This window comes from Aedes albopictus, chromosome 1 (assembly GCF_035046485.1).
Source record: "Aedes albopictus strain Foshan chromosome 1, AalbF5, whole genome shotgun sequence".
In the NCBI taxonomy this organism is placed as follows: domain Eukaryota; kingdom Metazoa; phylum Arthropoda; class Insecta; order Diptera; family Culicidae; genus Aedes; species Aedes albopictus.
The window spans coordinates 314,452,049-314,467,313 of record NC_085136.1 but is presented as its reverse complement, the minus strand read 5'-3'; the positions used below and the strand labels follow the sequence as shown (position 1 = coordinate 314,467,313).

At 37.2% G+C, this 15,265-nt stretch overlaps 1 long non-coding RNA gene across 3 annotated transcripts in view; it reads right to left on the bottom strand.

Moving 5' to 3' along the window:
* The window catches only part of LOC109423593 (uncharacterized), a 62,224-nt gene that overhangs the window by 15,126 nt on the left and 31,833 nt on the right, over positions 1–15,265 (bottom strand). For 2 of the 3 annotated variants that reach the window (XR_003895979.2, XR_009996594.1), the window contains exon 2: positions 1,621–1,707. This is a non-coding gene — a long non-coding RNA (uncharacterized LOC109423593). Of the gene's footprint in view, positions 1–1,426; positions 1,708–15,265 lie in introns of all 3 variants that reach the window. The other variant, XR_009996595.1, reaches the window with a different exon arrangement.

The window sequence follows — 15,265 nt, the reverse complement described above, 5'->3', positions numbered from 1 at the left end:
ACTGTTACCCATCTTTGTTTCGGTAGTGCAACTACCGAATTGATGATCTTTACCTTTTTTATATACCTATCAACATAATCTGTTGGGGGAATTATTTTATTTTTCCTACTTGCAACCCACATCCGACAATTCTTTTAAGTGGGAATGGTAGAACTTTCAATTCCCTCGGTCACACGTACATTAGTTTTGTATTTTGTTCCACCATTTCCGTGAAAAATGAGATCCGGCTTGTGCAAGTGAGGAGTTGAGGTTAGAATTGTAGGATATTCTAGGTTAGATTTGCTATCCACTTCGCCTGAACGATTTTCAGACCCAGAAATATCGTACTTCTAATTAGTTTTCACTGCCGTAAAAAATACTTTTATGCTCAGAATAAACAGTTATACCTTCGGATCACACTTATTTACTCGTAAATCTCAATCTGACTGTAAAAATAATGAATTTCTTTCCAATGTTTTGAAACCCCGAACGAATTTGACATTGCTTTCGGGAAGCTTCATCACGACGACGACAACACTCCCAAGCGGTCGAATCGTCGTTTTGGGGGGAATGGCTTGCAGTCAAAAAAGCCCAAAATCGCATATTTTGCCCTATAAATTGAGGTATAGTTCTAAATTCTGACGTGCTTCAGCAAAACTGAGCACGGATTTGGATTCAGCGTCCCAAAATCTGTCAGAGACATACAAGTTTGCTCTTGAGACAGACCAAAAGCTAATTTTTGTTATGCTGCGTTATCGGCTATTTTCCGTCTGTTCTTCTTCTCCTTCTTCTTTTTTATGGCTCGACGTCCCAACTGGGACTTGGCCTGCCTCACTTTAACTTAGTATTCTTTGAGCACTTCCACAATTATTGATTGAAGGGTTTTCTTTGCCTGCCATTGCATGAATCTGTATATTGTGAGGCAAGTACAATGATACACTATACCAAGGGAGCCGAGAAAATTTTCCCGACCGGAACGGGAATCGAACCCACCGTCTCCGGATTGGCGATCCATAGCCTTAACCACTAGGCTAACCCCGTCTGATAAGACGGGAATTAACGCATATGACGAAGTAGATTTCTACCCTATTTATTTCGACCACGATTCCGAAATCTTCACATAATTATGCAATGCATAAATAATGTACTAAGATCGTTGATACAATTGCATCACTTTAGTTTTATTTTATAAATAAATGTTATCAAAGAAATCGTTCCTCATACATATCGCATACCCCTAGCGCGATCACCGCCTGCACCACCGAATCCACGCTGTTACATTTCAATTGCCACTGGTTGAATACCTATTTATCGAACGCGCTGGACTTTTTCTCCGCCACACTTTTGATGGCCGCGCACCGTCAACAACAGAACAGAAACAGAAACACCAGTAGCCCCAGCAGCCCAGCAGTAGCACAGCGCAGACACGATAAACACACAAACCCACACGCCTGCTTTGCTTTTCACACACTTTGGTTGCGTGCAGCCGGCCGCGCGCGCGCGCCACCCTCGCTCTTCACGCGAACTTCACTGTTGACCGGATCGGCGTCGGACCAAGTTAGCTCCGTGCTCTGTGCTAACTGGAACCACTTTTCTGTTATGATGGCGCGGGGATCATTCGCACTCGATTAGCATAATTACATCGCTCTCGTCGCCGTCGTCGTCGTCGTCGTCGATACAGTCGTCTTGTTTATTCTGATGGTTTTGGACTGCATCCGATGCCTCCTCCTAGAATGGAAACGAGAAAAATATAGATTGGTATAAATTGCACTGAGTTAAGCGTGGTAATAATGATCTGGAAATTTGTTACGGCACTCTAATAGAGTTCATGGAGATGCGAGTTTGGGGGTCCGAGCCGAGCAACAGCGCAGTGTGGTGGAATGGTTCGTCTTGCGACTCGTAGGTCATGTTTAATTATTATGAGATTTTGTTTCTTGACCCTAATGAGATTTTTATGAAGCGCTCAGCATCAGTCTGAATGCGTGTGAGTGAAGTTTGCTTTAAACCTTACAGGGATTACTAAGGCATTCCACATTGCCCTTAAGAGTATAAGAATCTGGCTTGGGTAGGTATTAAAGCCTGTATCCGCAATAATCGGGACACAGAAGTGCGGCTGTAACTCTGCAATTACTTAGTAAAATTGTTTTAAAAAATTACTGAAAACTCTTTGGTGTATGTTTATTATTTGTGAAATTTTTTATAAAAATCGGTGCAGTACTTTTAACTGTAGCTCAAAAACAAGAATAGGTGCATTCAAGAATTTTGTACAATCATGACCAATTTTCATCTGCATGACAGATGGTTCTTTTGAGCTACAGTCCGAAGTACAGGAAGGATTTTGATAAAATTTGGTGGGCAGTTATGATACTTATAAAGACACTTTCTTGCAAAATTTCATCAACTTTGATCCACTGGTTTGAAAGCAACCGGTGTTGATAGGGATGAGAGTTGGGGATTTTTTTTCGTGTTTTTCATATGCGATGTTTGCATATTCATAACTTCTAAATGTATCTGTCAATTTTCATTAAATTTTCATAATAGGTAGCATATTAAGTATATTTTATGCCAGCAAAAATTCACGATTATTGGAAAAGTACTTTCAACAGTACAATCTAAACAATAAGGGGTGCTCACTAATTGCTTTATAAGGGGTCAAAATCACGGTTAGTCCCAATACATGTTTCGGCTATAAAATTGTTGATAGTTGATAGATTTTTTTGAAATTTTGCCTACGCAAGAAACGTATGTTAGAAAGTTTGTGTTCAAAATTTTAGCTATTTCCTTCGCCAAATTGAAAAGTTACAGCACTGAAAAGCTAAACTAGGTTCTGTACAAAATTTCATTGCACACGTTCCACTGTTTCATTGCTACAACAAAAAGTATTACACCGATCCAAATGAAATTTTGCAGGTGAAATGTACACATCTGAAGATGTTCGCAGGAAAAATTTGAGCAATTTTAGTATATCCATTCCAGAGTTACAGCCGTATTTCTGTGTCCCGATTATTGCGGATACAGGCTTTATCTTGAAAACAAAACACTTTTTTCTTTCACCATTGAAAAACTTGAATTCTTCCTTCGGAAGGGAAATGAAGGCGTTCATCTCGAGATGAACTAGCCCCAGGCAAAAATCTCGTTAATACAACTAAAAATAAAATATTCTACGATTTGCTTTGGATTATATTCATCATGCCCTAATGAAACGTTATAAGAAGACAATTTTGGGCTATCTTCTTCATGGGCTAAGTTAGTGGTGATTGGTATAATAGTGATACAAAATAAATGAAAAAAATCAGAAGTTTATTCGTTATCCGTTTTTGTTCATTACTATGTTAACAAGTACAATTTTTTGAAGAATTTTAGAAATAAGTTGGTTGTTTTGATAATTTTACGGTGATTATGCTAACCGGTACAAAGGACAATCATAGGACTCCAAGTGACTCGCAGCTAAAACTATGTTGGGCCAAAATAATCTACACAAAATTGGCTACCACATAAGGGAAATGTTAATCACAGGAAAATATTAAAATCCTTATAATTTGAGCGTTTCAGAAATATTTGGTAAAAAAAATCGTGGTTTTCAGATATTTTAACTTCTGCCAAATATATGCTATTAACTACGATTAAATTAATTCCCTCTAAACTTTGTTTGTGGCACCCATAACAATGATTCACTGAGATTGATGACTTTTATTTATTTTATACTTCTCAACTATGTGCATTTTTGGTAAAAAAAAAACCGAAAATCGTTTATTTACATAAAATCGATGCGTGCAACCTCTACATGTTTTAAGATTAAGTGTTCGTGAATGAAACTTTTGAAGGTTTCATTAGACATGACTAATATTTATTTGGCCAAGCAAGCCCAAAAAATGACCAACACAATGTGAATCATAGCAACCTTGAATGAATGTCGGGCTAAAATGGCAAATATTTGTCATAAGGCTGATACAAATTTAATTTTGACTTTTTATCTCTTTCCTCCCTTCGAAAATTTTAGGCTGGATTTTGCATTTTGACTCACATTTTTGAGGGAGTAGATAAAAAAATATTTATTAAAATATCGGGGTTGCTATAATTTTTTAACAAATTCGATGAATTTTCAATATATAAAAATGAGTTTGAAGTCCCTTTGAGGCAACAAAACTCATGGACGGCTGAACCAATCAGGATGACTCCTGCATGGTTTGATGCGTATTCATGGTGGCTGTGTTTATAAGTAAAAAAAGTTACGATACGGATCTAAAAAAGAGATAAAATTGATAAAGTACTGATTTTGCATGGCCTGCGAAGAAAATCAACACGATCGAAATGAAACCAATCTAGAGTGCCGTACTGCAATGTCCTTAACAATTGTCAAACCACCAAACTTGGCAAGGCGAGGTTTGCCGGGACAGCTAGTTTTCAATATTTTAAAGATTAAATGCTTTATTATTTTTATGCCCCCCTCGACCAGCCATCATAGAGTGGTGGGACAGAAATTGTAATCTATATTTGTAACGGCCTAATGACAAACTGTTATGCAAACAGTCTAACTCTCATCTAACTCGTGTTCAACTAACTGTAACTTTTTGAAAAGTGCATCAAATATTCTCAAATTAAGGCTGTAGGTTGATCAACTAGTTGTGTATCCGTGGTCAAAATTTGGAAAATATTGGGCTATTCTGTACAAAGTTATAAAGATTCTAGAAAAAGGTAGAATTATCCGATAGCCAACTTTGAGCTGTTATATCTCCGGATTCAAAGAACCGAATGCAATGAAATTTTGGCCATTCATGACTTGTATAACGAGCTCTGAAAAACCTTTGACTTAACTTGAAATTATTAACAAGAGAAAAAGTTGCAGAGATTTCATTTATATTATGATTTTTGAGTAAATTGGTCTATTTCTAATATTCATCCCATTACTTTTTCAATTTATTGCCGGCTATGTTGTTACTTTCCTTCAAAACACATTTATATTTAAGTCAATTAGAGGGAATTGAAATGAACCAAGAAATGAACTATAATTAGCATCTTGAATTTTGGAAAGATGTTGAAATTTGGGATAATTTGGTGATTTATTAGAAAAATAATCATATCATTCATAATTTTCTTCCGTGTTACAAATTTAAAGTTAATTTAAAGGTTTTCTATAGCTCGGTATATAAGTCATAAATAGTCAAAATTTCATTGCATTCAGTTAATTGAATCCGGAGATACAACAGCTCAAAGTTGGCTATCAAATAATTCTACCTTTTTCTAGAATCTTTATACCTTCATACAGAATAGCCCGATCTTTTCCAAATTTTGACCACTGATACACAACTAGTTGATGAACCTACAGCGAGAATATTTGATGCACTTTTCGAAAAGTTACAACTAGTTGAACATGTTTTGAAAAGTGAAAAATTTGCCTGTCCCGATCATTTTGTCTATCCCCTATATTATTCTAGGGGTGAGTAATTTAACTTTTCGACACTTTTTTATGAGGGACACCCTAAGCCACACCAGTAATAGATCATTCTTCTTGTATATAGAGTAGAGTGTTAATTGTTTATTATAAATATAAGAGTATTATTATTATTTTTAGCTCTTTATGGGGAAATTACGGGGAGTTAATGGGACGGTGGTGTGGGGGAAGGGACTACATAATATAATATTCTTAACAGAGTTTACGTTATGCTATACGTAATTTAGCTGCGGCTGTCGAATGGTATGCAAGTTCCGTTTCAAGTCCAAGGTCGTAGCATGAGTCGTCATAATCGTGGGGTGTGGTAAATAAGTAAGTATTCTTTCACAAGTCCAGGGTCTTGGCAGGGGTCAAATAAAGGTGAAAAGTCCAGCTTCATTCAAAAAGTTTATCAGCTGACGTTCCTTTACCGCGTCATTTTGGAGGGTGCTGTCGATTCCGGTAATCTCATGGGTCGTTCTTAGGTGCTCCAGGGTGGGACAGTTGATAAGAAAATGCTCGACGGTATTTTGTATTCCGCATGTCTCACACTGACGCCCCCTGCGCTGCTTATGTCGTGTGACAACCGTGTGTGTCTCGTGCGCAAAGAGGAGAGGACAACTTGCGAACAAGTTCGTCTTGCCACAAAGTGGTGTTTTTTTTTGTTATCTTTTGGAGGAAGAACTCTTTGTTCCAGTGCCATGCTGCGGACTAGGCAATCCACAGTCGCTCTTTCGACCAGGACTTAATATCATCGCGGGGGACCTTTCTTGTTAGGGCAGGCCGATGCCGGCGAGTGTGTCAGCTCGCTCATTGCCGAGGATTCCACAGTGACCAGTGACCCACATGAATGTGGTTCTGGTAGAAAATCGTCCTAAGCAGCCTGGGTGTTTTGTATGTACTGGTGTCGATTGGTTGAATTTGCAATTGCAGATAGGGCGCTGTCCAAGTCACTGACTACCAGTACAGGGTCATCGCAGGGCGTCGTGGCGGCTACAAATATGGCCGCAGCTTCAGCCGAAAAAACGGAGCCCTGGATAAGGAGGCTGTGGGACATTTCCAAAGTGCGGCTATGAATTCCGAGGCCGATCCGTCCCGTTAACTTGGAGCCGTCGGTTTATCGGACCTCGTGCATGTTGAATTTTTTGCTTATTACCTCTCTGAATACGGTCTGTACCTCGGTGTGATTGCACTGCTTCCGAAAATTGCTCTTGATGTTCATGGCTATATGGGGCCTTTTAGCCGACCAGCTTCTTGGTCTGATCCGGTGGAGCCCGGTCACCGGACATTGGCGTAGCTAGGGGGGGTTCCAGGGGTGCCTGGCACCCCCTAGAATAAATTTGGCACCCCCTAGAATTTTTCCGTAGCAGTCACTCAAAATTGAAAACTTCATACGATTATTCCAATATACATTGATTGGGTATTTGAACAAAAGTTAAGCTACATCCGGAATTACTTCATTGTCTGTTCTACGTTTGGTGAGAACAATAAATAGACTTATATTCTGTAAACTTAGCACCAAAGTGGTGCCAATTTTACTTTACCTAGGGTTTGGGTACTAGTAGTGGACCCCCTAAGCCATCGAAATTTACTTCTGCGGCGTTTTAGCTATGTTAAGGCAGTGGATTGCTCCAAAGTCAATTTTTTCAACAAGTTTCACGTCCCCTCTTTATGTTAAGACCGTCAAACATATAACATTAATAAATTATTCCAGTGAAATACGCATTTGAAAATACGCATCGATGTTGCCTATAATGGACACCACCGGGGTCCATTATAGGATTATTTACAAATATCTTAGCGCCTATAGTGGACCCCCCATTTGATTTCCATGTTAGCTGTCACGCCGCCGATGGTGCCTATAGTGGACCCTCCCTGAGTGTGCGTATAGTGGACCCTTTTGAGTGTTTACATTCAATAAATAGTTAAAATAACCGATTGTTGTGGCCACTGGGTTATTTGTTTGCCAGGAACTGCTGTGTAGCAATGTAATTGATGTTCCCCCGGTGGAATTTGCCTGGAAATAGTTGATTTGGACATTTATATTTGAGTTTTTCTGAAGGGGGTCCACTATAGGCGCAGGGTCCACTACTAGCACACAACCCCTATATAGGATTATCTTGAGACACCATATAAATTGAGTGTCCGTTTTTCGGTTCTGGCAGTAGACTGGGAGATCAATTTTTAACAACTTAAGTACTGAGCAATTCCTTCTAATATCAAAAAAGTGTGTAGTGATGAAACCGATAAGAGGTGAGCACCACAGAGCCGGATTTGCAATTCCGCCAAATGCCATTTTCTAAATATCGTCCGGGGCCTAAATTGCTGAGCTGGTAAATGTACAGCTATTGCTGGCCCTGCTGGAGGTATTTAGGATAAACTCGCGGTAGATCCAGAACTTTTTTTTTTATTTTTATTTCTGTGTATTTTAACTTATGCTAATTCTACACTAGATCCAAAACTATTTTTTGTGACATCTCAGGGCACATTCTCCATTTGTGTCGGCCATTTGCTTAAAAGTCGCTTTGTTTTCATTAGAAAGCAATTTTTCAACATATTTAAAGAAAATAGACACTTTCCCAAACCAAATTTCAAGATGCTCTCCTTCCAGCTAGCTAATTATAAATACCCAAGGTTGCGTTGCAAGTCTTTCTTCAAATACAATTAACTAAAATTAATTTATGCAATTCAGTATCATAATTTACATTTTATATAACTCATTTTGGTATCATAATGGCCAATTTTTCCGAACTGGCTCATTATGCAACTGAAATGAGTTGCATAATGAAAAATAGTTGTATAATGTTCATAATGCAACTCATTTGAGTTGCATTATGAACATTTTGCAACTCAAATGGGTTGCATTATGAAAAAAATCATTGCATAAAATTTTGTATGGAACTCGTTGCAAAACTCGATTTTTTCAGCACGAGTCGTAAATTTATCCAACGAGGCTTGCCGATAACTATTATCGATACGGTTATTTATATATATATAATACTAGCTGTCCCGGCAAACTTTGTTTTGCCGTCTTTCGGTGGTTTGACAACTGTTGAGCTTAAAATAGCACCGCACTCTAGATTGATTCATATCGCGCGTGTTCATTTTCTTTCACAGCTCATGGAAAACCAGTTCTTTATCAATTTTGCTACTTTTCTAGTTGATTTTCGTTACTTTTTGTACATATAAACACAGCCACCACGAATACGAACCGAACCGTGCAAGAGTCATGCTGATAGGTTCATCCGTTCTTGAGTTTTGTTGCCTCAAAGGGACTTTAAACTCATTTTTATATATATAGATTTAAAACCATTAAATTTTCCCAGCCCTCTAGATAAATGTGGAATTCTTACAATATAGATTTGATCACAAATGTTTTTTTGGGGACTGAAAAAAATTAGAGCATGTCCACAAAAACACATTTTTTTAATATTTACAAAGTTATATGGCATGAATACGCATTTTTGTATTTATAGAGCAGAATTGTTGCACGAAAACATCTGGAGATGTTCAATTTAAATAGTATATAATTTTCACAAAATCACGTAAAACACAGAAAATGTGTATTTTTGGTTCGAACTTAACATTTATCGTGAAAACTCATTTATTTTACAACTAGAAAACAATCGTGTGTACCTACCTACATATGAACATTTTTCAAGAATAATTGTACAAAAAAATACAATATACATTGTATTACATACAATGCAGCAATTTTGTATTTTCGGTCCCAACTCAATACTCTTTGAAACAATATCGTTGTACGTAAAACTAAGAAATAGTAATTTCCTGTATTACAAGTAATTTTATGCAGATGTTGTTGTTTAAAAATCTTTATCAAATGACTTGTAATAAAAAATATTATTTGTTGACTTGATGTTATTATTGTTTTAATCGCCGCGGTTTGATGTGTGGTGCATCGATTGGTTTTCGGCGAGAAATAATTAAAAATTTACTTGCCAGACTGTCCGGACGTTTCGATCGATTTTACTGGCCGTCGATCATCTTCTGTGGACTCTAAAATATATTAAACATTTAAAATACACTCAAAACCAACTAATTAAATAACTTACAATCTTCCTACCGTCTCTTCGCTATTAGACGGCCATAACTATACAAACATTGAAACACATTCAAATTACATACATCCTATCATTACATACATACCAAGCGTCATTGGTAGTCGTTTTAAATTTCGTTATAATAGAGTCGTACGCTGTCTTAAAGTTTACAGAGTTACAAACGTGCACAACATTTTCGCCACCTCTTATTTTAATGTAAAAAGTTTCTGTTATAAGCCTAGCGTAGCTATTTGTAACTTTGTCAAGTATTTTTGTCTTGTCAAAGTCGAAAACATGTCCCTCTTCTATGGAGTGTTGTGACAAACCAGTACCAGACATATTTTTTGTTTTAACATTATACTTATGTTGGTTAAGCCGTTCACACAGAAACTAACTTGTTTCACCAATGTACGACTTTTCACATGCACTATGGACTGTATCGGAAATTTACAAAAAAACGTTCACAATTGCCTAAAAAATAATCTGTTCGAAATAAACATAACTTTATTTTTGGAGATACTATAAAAATCTTTTTAATAAAGAATGGCAATTATGATTTTCAAAAAATTATCATTTAACTTGGACTTTTATCTCAAAGATTGCACATATGCTCTTAAAATTTTGGACACCTATTTAAAATTTGAAATGGCGGAAACTGTGGGAAAATATTCTATTTTTTCTCTTATTTTCGCGCAAATATATTCTTTTCTAGAATGCTCATAATATAGGAAAATTAATTTTATCAAGAAAAATTCCCCTAAACAATTCTTAAAATTCAAAAAAGGCCATTTTTCGAGGAACTCTTTTTTATGCGTCTTCAAAGAACGTTTACGCAAATAAAAATACATAAAGTTGAATATTTGCATTTTTTTTTCAATTGGGTACGTATTTAAATCTAGTTTTACCAAAGAACAGAATTTTATAACCTCTGAAGATATTTGAAACAGAGCGTCAAAGTTTGACCAAAAAGTAGGTGTTTTTTGGGATAGACCAGATTCTGAATATGACCAGATTCTGATTTTTTTTCGCTACAAATTATTGAAACGTTAAAAAAATGCAGTTTGTACAGATTGTTATTTTGTGTGGTATGCTCATAGAACCATATTTTCAATAATACTAAACATTTTCCAAATTTCTTCTAGCTGTTCTAAACTTAACTATATTGTGAAGATTTCATAGAAGAACCGGAATGAAAAGACCAACCGTGCTTCAAGATAGAGCATTTTGAACGTTTATAGTTAATTCCCGATACAGTCCTTACACGGAATTTCACATACCTACTACATTTATGTTTTTGTCCTTTGCTATTTTGTCTTTGGTTTTTGTGATATGTATGTAATGATAGGATGTATGTAATTTGAATGTGTTTCAATGTTTGTGAAGTTATGGCCGTCTAATAGCGAAGAGACGGTAGAAAGATTGTAAGTTATTTAATTAGTTGGTTTTGTGTGTTTTTTTTTAAATGTTCAATAAAATCGACCGAAACAACCGGACAGTCTGGCAAATAAGTTTAAATTATTTCTCGCTGAAAACCAATCGATGAACCACCAGCACATATTGTGTTACTTGAACTCATCATTCATCGCGAAAACTCAAATTAGTTTACTGCTTAAGAATATTCGAGGATCTGTAACAATATCTTTGCCGAAAGTAGAACTAGTGAATACCGTACTTTATTTTAAGTGTGTATGTTAAGAAATATTTTCCGGAAATTCTTTCAAAAATTCTTCGTTTTTGGAAATTTTCTGTGATTATTTCTTTTGATATTTGTTTGGCAATTTCATTGAGGATTCTTTCGCATGTTCATTTGTTGTTTTTTTTTGCGGTTGTTCCGTTGGGATTTGAACAGCAATTTCATTGGAAATATGTTCTGAAATATCAACGGCAATTTCTCTGAAATTCTTTCAGCAATTTCTTTTGCAGTTCCTTTGCAAATTTCTTCGGAAGTTTTCATGTGAATAATTTTGAAATAGTTTTTGATTTAGTTGTATTTATATTTATTGGTTCCGAAAAATGGCTAAAACAATTCCTCTGGCTATTTCATATATAATTTCTTCGGCGATCCTTTTGAGAATTACTTCGGTGTTCAGTATTTTTTTTGAGAATTCCTTGGGCAATTTGCATGGAAAACCCTTTAGTAGTTCCTTTCTAATCTTCATAAATTTCATAGCAGCTTTTTTGGATTTTTTTCTGACATTTTTTTTAGGAATTCATTTCACAATTTCTACGGAGATTTGTTCCGGCTATTCCTTTGTGAATTCTTTGGCCAGAAAATTCCCAGACATTTTTGTTTTTAGAAATTTAAAAACTCCTAAGTATTTACAGAAGAATTGTGACTTCCTCCAACAGAAAATCCGAAGAAATTTGATATTTGAACTTATTTATTTATTTATTTAATAGGTCCGAATAATTCTAATAACTCCCGGAAAAAAATCCGAGGAATTTGACGATGAAACTACAAAAATGCCAAATGGACTCATAAAGAAATTGCCAAAGAAGTTTTCAAAGTAATTAACGGTGAAATTTGTTAAAGGATGTGAAAAACAAATAACTGAAAAATTCTAAAATAAATTGCCGAAGGAGGTCCAAAGGAATTACCGAAGATTCCAAAATAATTACTGAGGGATTTCCAAAAGGAATCTACATTGACCAAACAAAATGTAAAATAACTTTCAAATAAATAGCCGATAATATTCGTACAGGCCGCACTCGATTACTTGGAGTCGAGTTTCAGAACTTCTTAAAACATATCTATGTATGTTTTGCAAACGGACTGTACTAAGCTGGAAATTTAACTGATTACTAATCAAAAATGGTTTTACGAAAGTCATTCTATTAACCAGATAGTGGAACTAACGTATTTTCGGCCGTTTTGTTCTCTTTGTCATGGAGGGGTTTTTGAAACCAATTGAACTCAAAGTTGGCCTCAAATCTTTCAATACCATTGATCACCCTATATGTTAGTGAAGCTTCAGAACGCAACTCAAGATAATCGAGTCCAGCCTGAACTATGTTACAATTAAGTAGTTCTCAAGAATCAAACTCACAATTGCTCTGTAAAAGGATTTCCATGTTCACGTGGTAGTGTTTAACTAATAAAACAAAAAGGCTGTCGCTTTTATATTGTGTTCGAAAATGCAAATCAAATATGTATCCAGATTTTGTAATTTTAAGTATTAAAAACTCAATTGTTCTGGAAAGCTATTCTTATATACAAATGTATAATCCGTGCAAAAAAAACCTAGAGATTGACAGGATGAATATTAAATTTGAATCAAAAATGCAAATCTCTTGTATTACACGCAATTTTGTGGATATGTTGTAGTTTCCAAGATTTACACTTCTCATAATTGTCCTGAAAATGTATTTTTTGGACGCCTTTATTGTTTTTAATCAAAGCATTAAGTTTTCAAACATCAGTTTTAAACAAGCAGGAAGCCACTAAAACTGGCACCTCCTAGGCACCCCCTAGGAAAAAATCCTAGATACGCCAATGTCACCGGAGGAAGCTGGATGTTGGCCACAGCGGTAAGGGCAGAGTTTGCATTCTCTTCGAGGAAGCAAGTCTGCCCGTCTTCCTGGGTCCTTTCAAGAAAACTGACGGTGCGGTTTCCAAGGGTCAGAGCGGCTTTATACTGGAAAGGTAACACGCCAGCTTCTGCACAAGCTGATTCTGCCGGAGTGGATCCAGAGATCGTTTGGATGGAATTGTTATAGATCGGCGCGAGTACACTGAGCGAAACAAGAATAGCACCACCGAGTTTTTCGACAATATTTTTGAAACTTCCATATCAGTTGTGCTATTTTCAGTCAGGAATGATAGTATAAAGCGCTTCGTAACTTTTCAGTTCACTACATTCAAATTATTATGCACCATTTATATTTCAGCCGAAAAATTCATGAAAACAGAGCGAAATAGAAATAGCACCACCATGAGACGGAAGCATCCTGTGCAAATTTTGACAGGTGTTTGTTTTGGTTTTGCGTCAGTTGCAGTCAGTTCCTATCGGGTGTGAAGTTGTGGTTCAAATATAGTCGAAACAAACCTTTGTTTTTCGGTAGTCTAGCAGCAATGGGTCGTGCGCAACATCTTACTTCCGAAGAAAGAGTAAAAATTAAAACTTACCATGATGCAGACCTCTCTTCTAGAGAAATCGGTCGAAGAATCATGCGATCACATTCCGTAGTCGTGCGGTTCCTGAAAAACCCCGAAAATGGCCGGCGCACAGACAAACGTGGGACGAAAAGCAAGCTCACGGAGAGGGATAAGCGACGGATTTATGGAGAAGCAGTGAACCAGAAAAGAACAGCATCACAAATTCGAGCAGAATTACAACTTCCGGTGACAACAAGACGTGTGCAGCAAATCCTGTCGAGCAACGAAAACTTTAAGTGGCACAAAAGGCTCGGCAAGCCCAACTTGACAAAGCAGCATAAGCTGCATCGATTTCATTTCGCTGAAAAGTATATTTCCTGGACGGACGAATGGAAAAATGTGATCTTTTCGGACGAAAAAAAGTTCAACCTTGATGGTCCAGATGGTTGGCAATGCTACTGGCACGATCTCCGGAAAGATCCGGATGTTAAAATGAGCCGGAACTTTGGTGGTGGTACTCTGATGGTTTGGGGAGCTTTCTCATTCCGGGGAAAGCTTCCATTGGCGTGGATCTCAACAAAAATGAAGTCGGAGGATTACATTGAAATGCTGGAAATAAGCCTAATTGAGCACGGCGAGGTATTGATGGGCCCAGACTTCGTTTTCCAACAGGATAATGCCGCGATTCACAACTCTAAGATGACTAAAGCGTGGTTTTCTGATAAAAACATAGAAGTTCTCGAGTGGCCGTCATGTTCTCCGGATCTGAATCCCATAGAAAACCTTTGGTCTATTCTTAACATGCTGAAACGTCGTATTCGTGAATGCTGGGAGCAGATCGAGCAGAGTACGCTGGAAAAGTTGATTTTGTCTATGAAATCACGGCTCATTGAAGTCATTCGAAACAATGGCTCGTACACTCACTACTAAGTTACTAAAACTTTGATTGAATTTGTTTTTTGTTGGAATATAAATAAACGTTGATCAAAAGCTAAAGTGGTGCTATTTTTATTTCGCTCATTTTTTCATGAATTGTTCGGCTTAAACGAAAATGGTCCACAATATTTAGAACCTTATTAACAGGAAAGCTGTAAAACAGATTGAAATAACTTCCTACACTGCAAAAAATTGAATTGGTTTGGATATTCTAAAATTGCTGTGGAAAAACATGGTGGTGCTATTCTTGTTTCGCTCAGTGTATTTAAACTAGGTTGTTGTGCGCTCGGCTTTTAATCTCAATACCGTAGAACAGACGACCACAGATAACGGCATCGGTCACCCGGTGACGAGTGACGCGTCACTGCGCTTCCGTTTGGATGATATGCTGCGGATCATGTTGACAAGGTTTGTGCAGCTCTCCTTAACAGTGAGAAAGTAGCTGCGAAAAGAAAACGCTCGATCAAGCGTCACTCCCGGTACCTTGAGGGTATTTCTCAAGACGATCGTCTTTCCGTTGGCCGATATCGGTGTTTTGGCGGATGGTGAGTTGGGTTGCAGATGTGGGGTCTTGAACTTTTTTCAGGGGCGATGCCAAAGCCCGGTTCACCAGCCTACTTGATGACAGTATTCACTGCCGCTGCATCTTCCGGTGGATTGACCGGGGATGCTTTCCGGTGACTAGAAGCAGCGTGTTGTCCGCGTACACTAATATGAACAACCCTTTCGGCAATACCTGAAATACTCCGCTAATGGCCACGA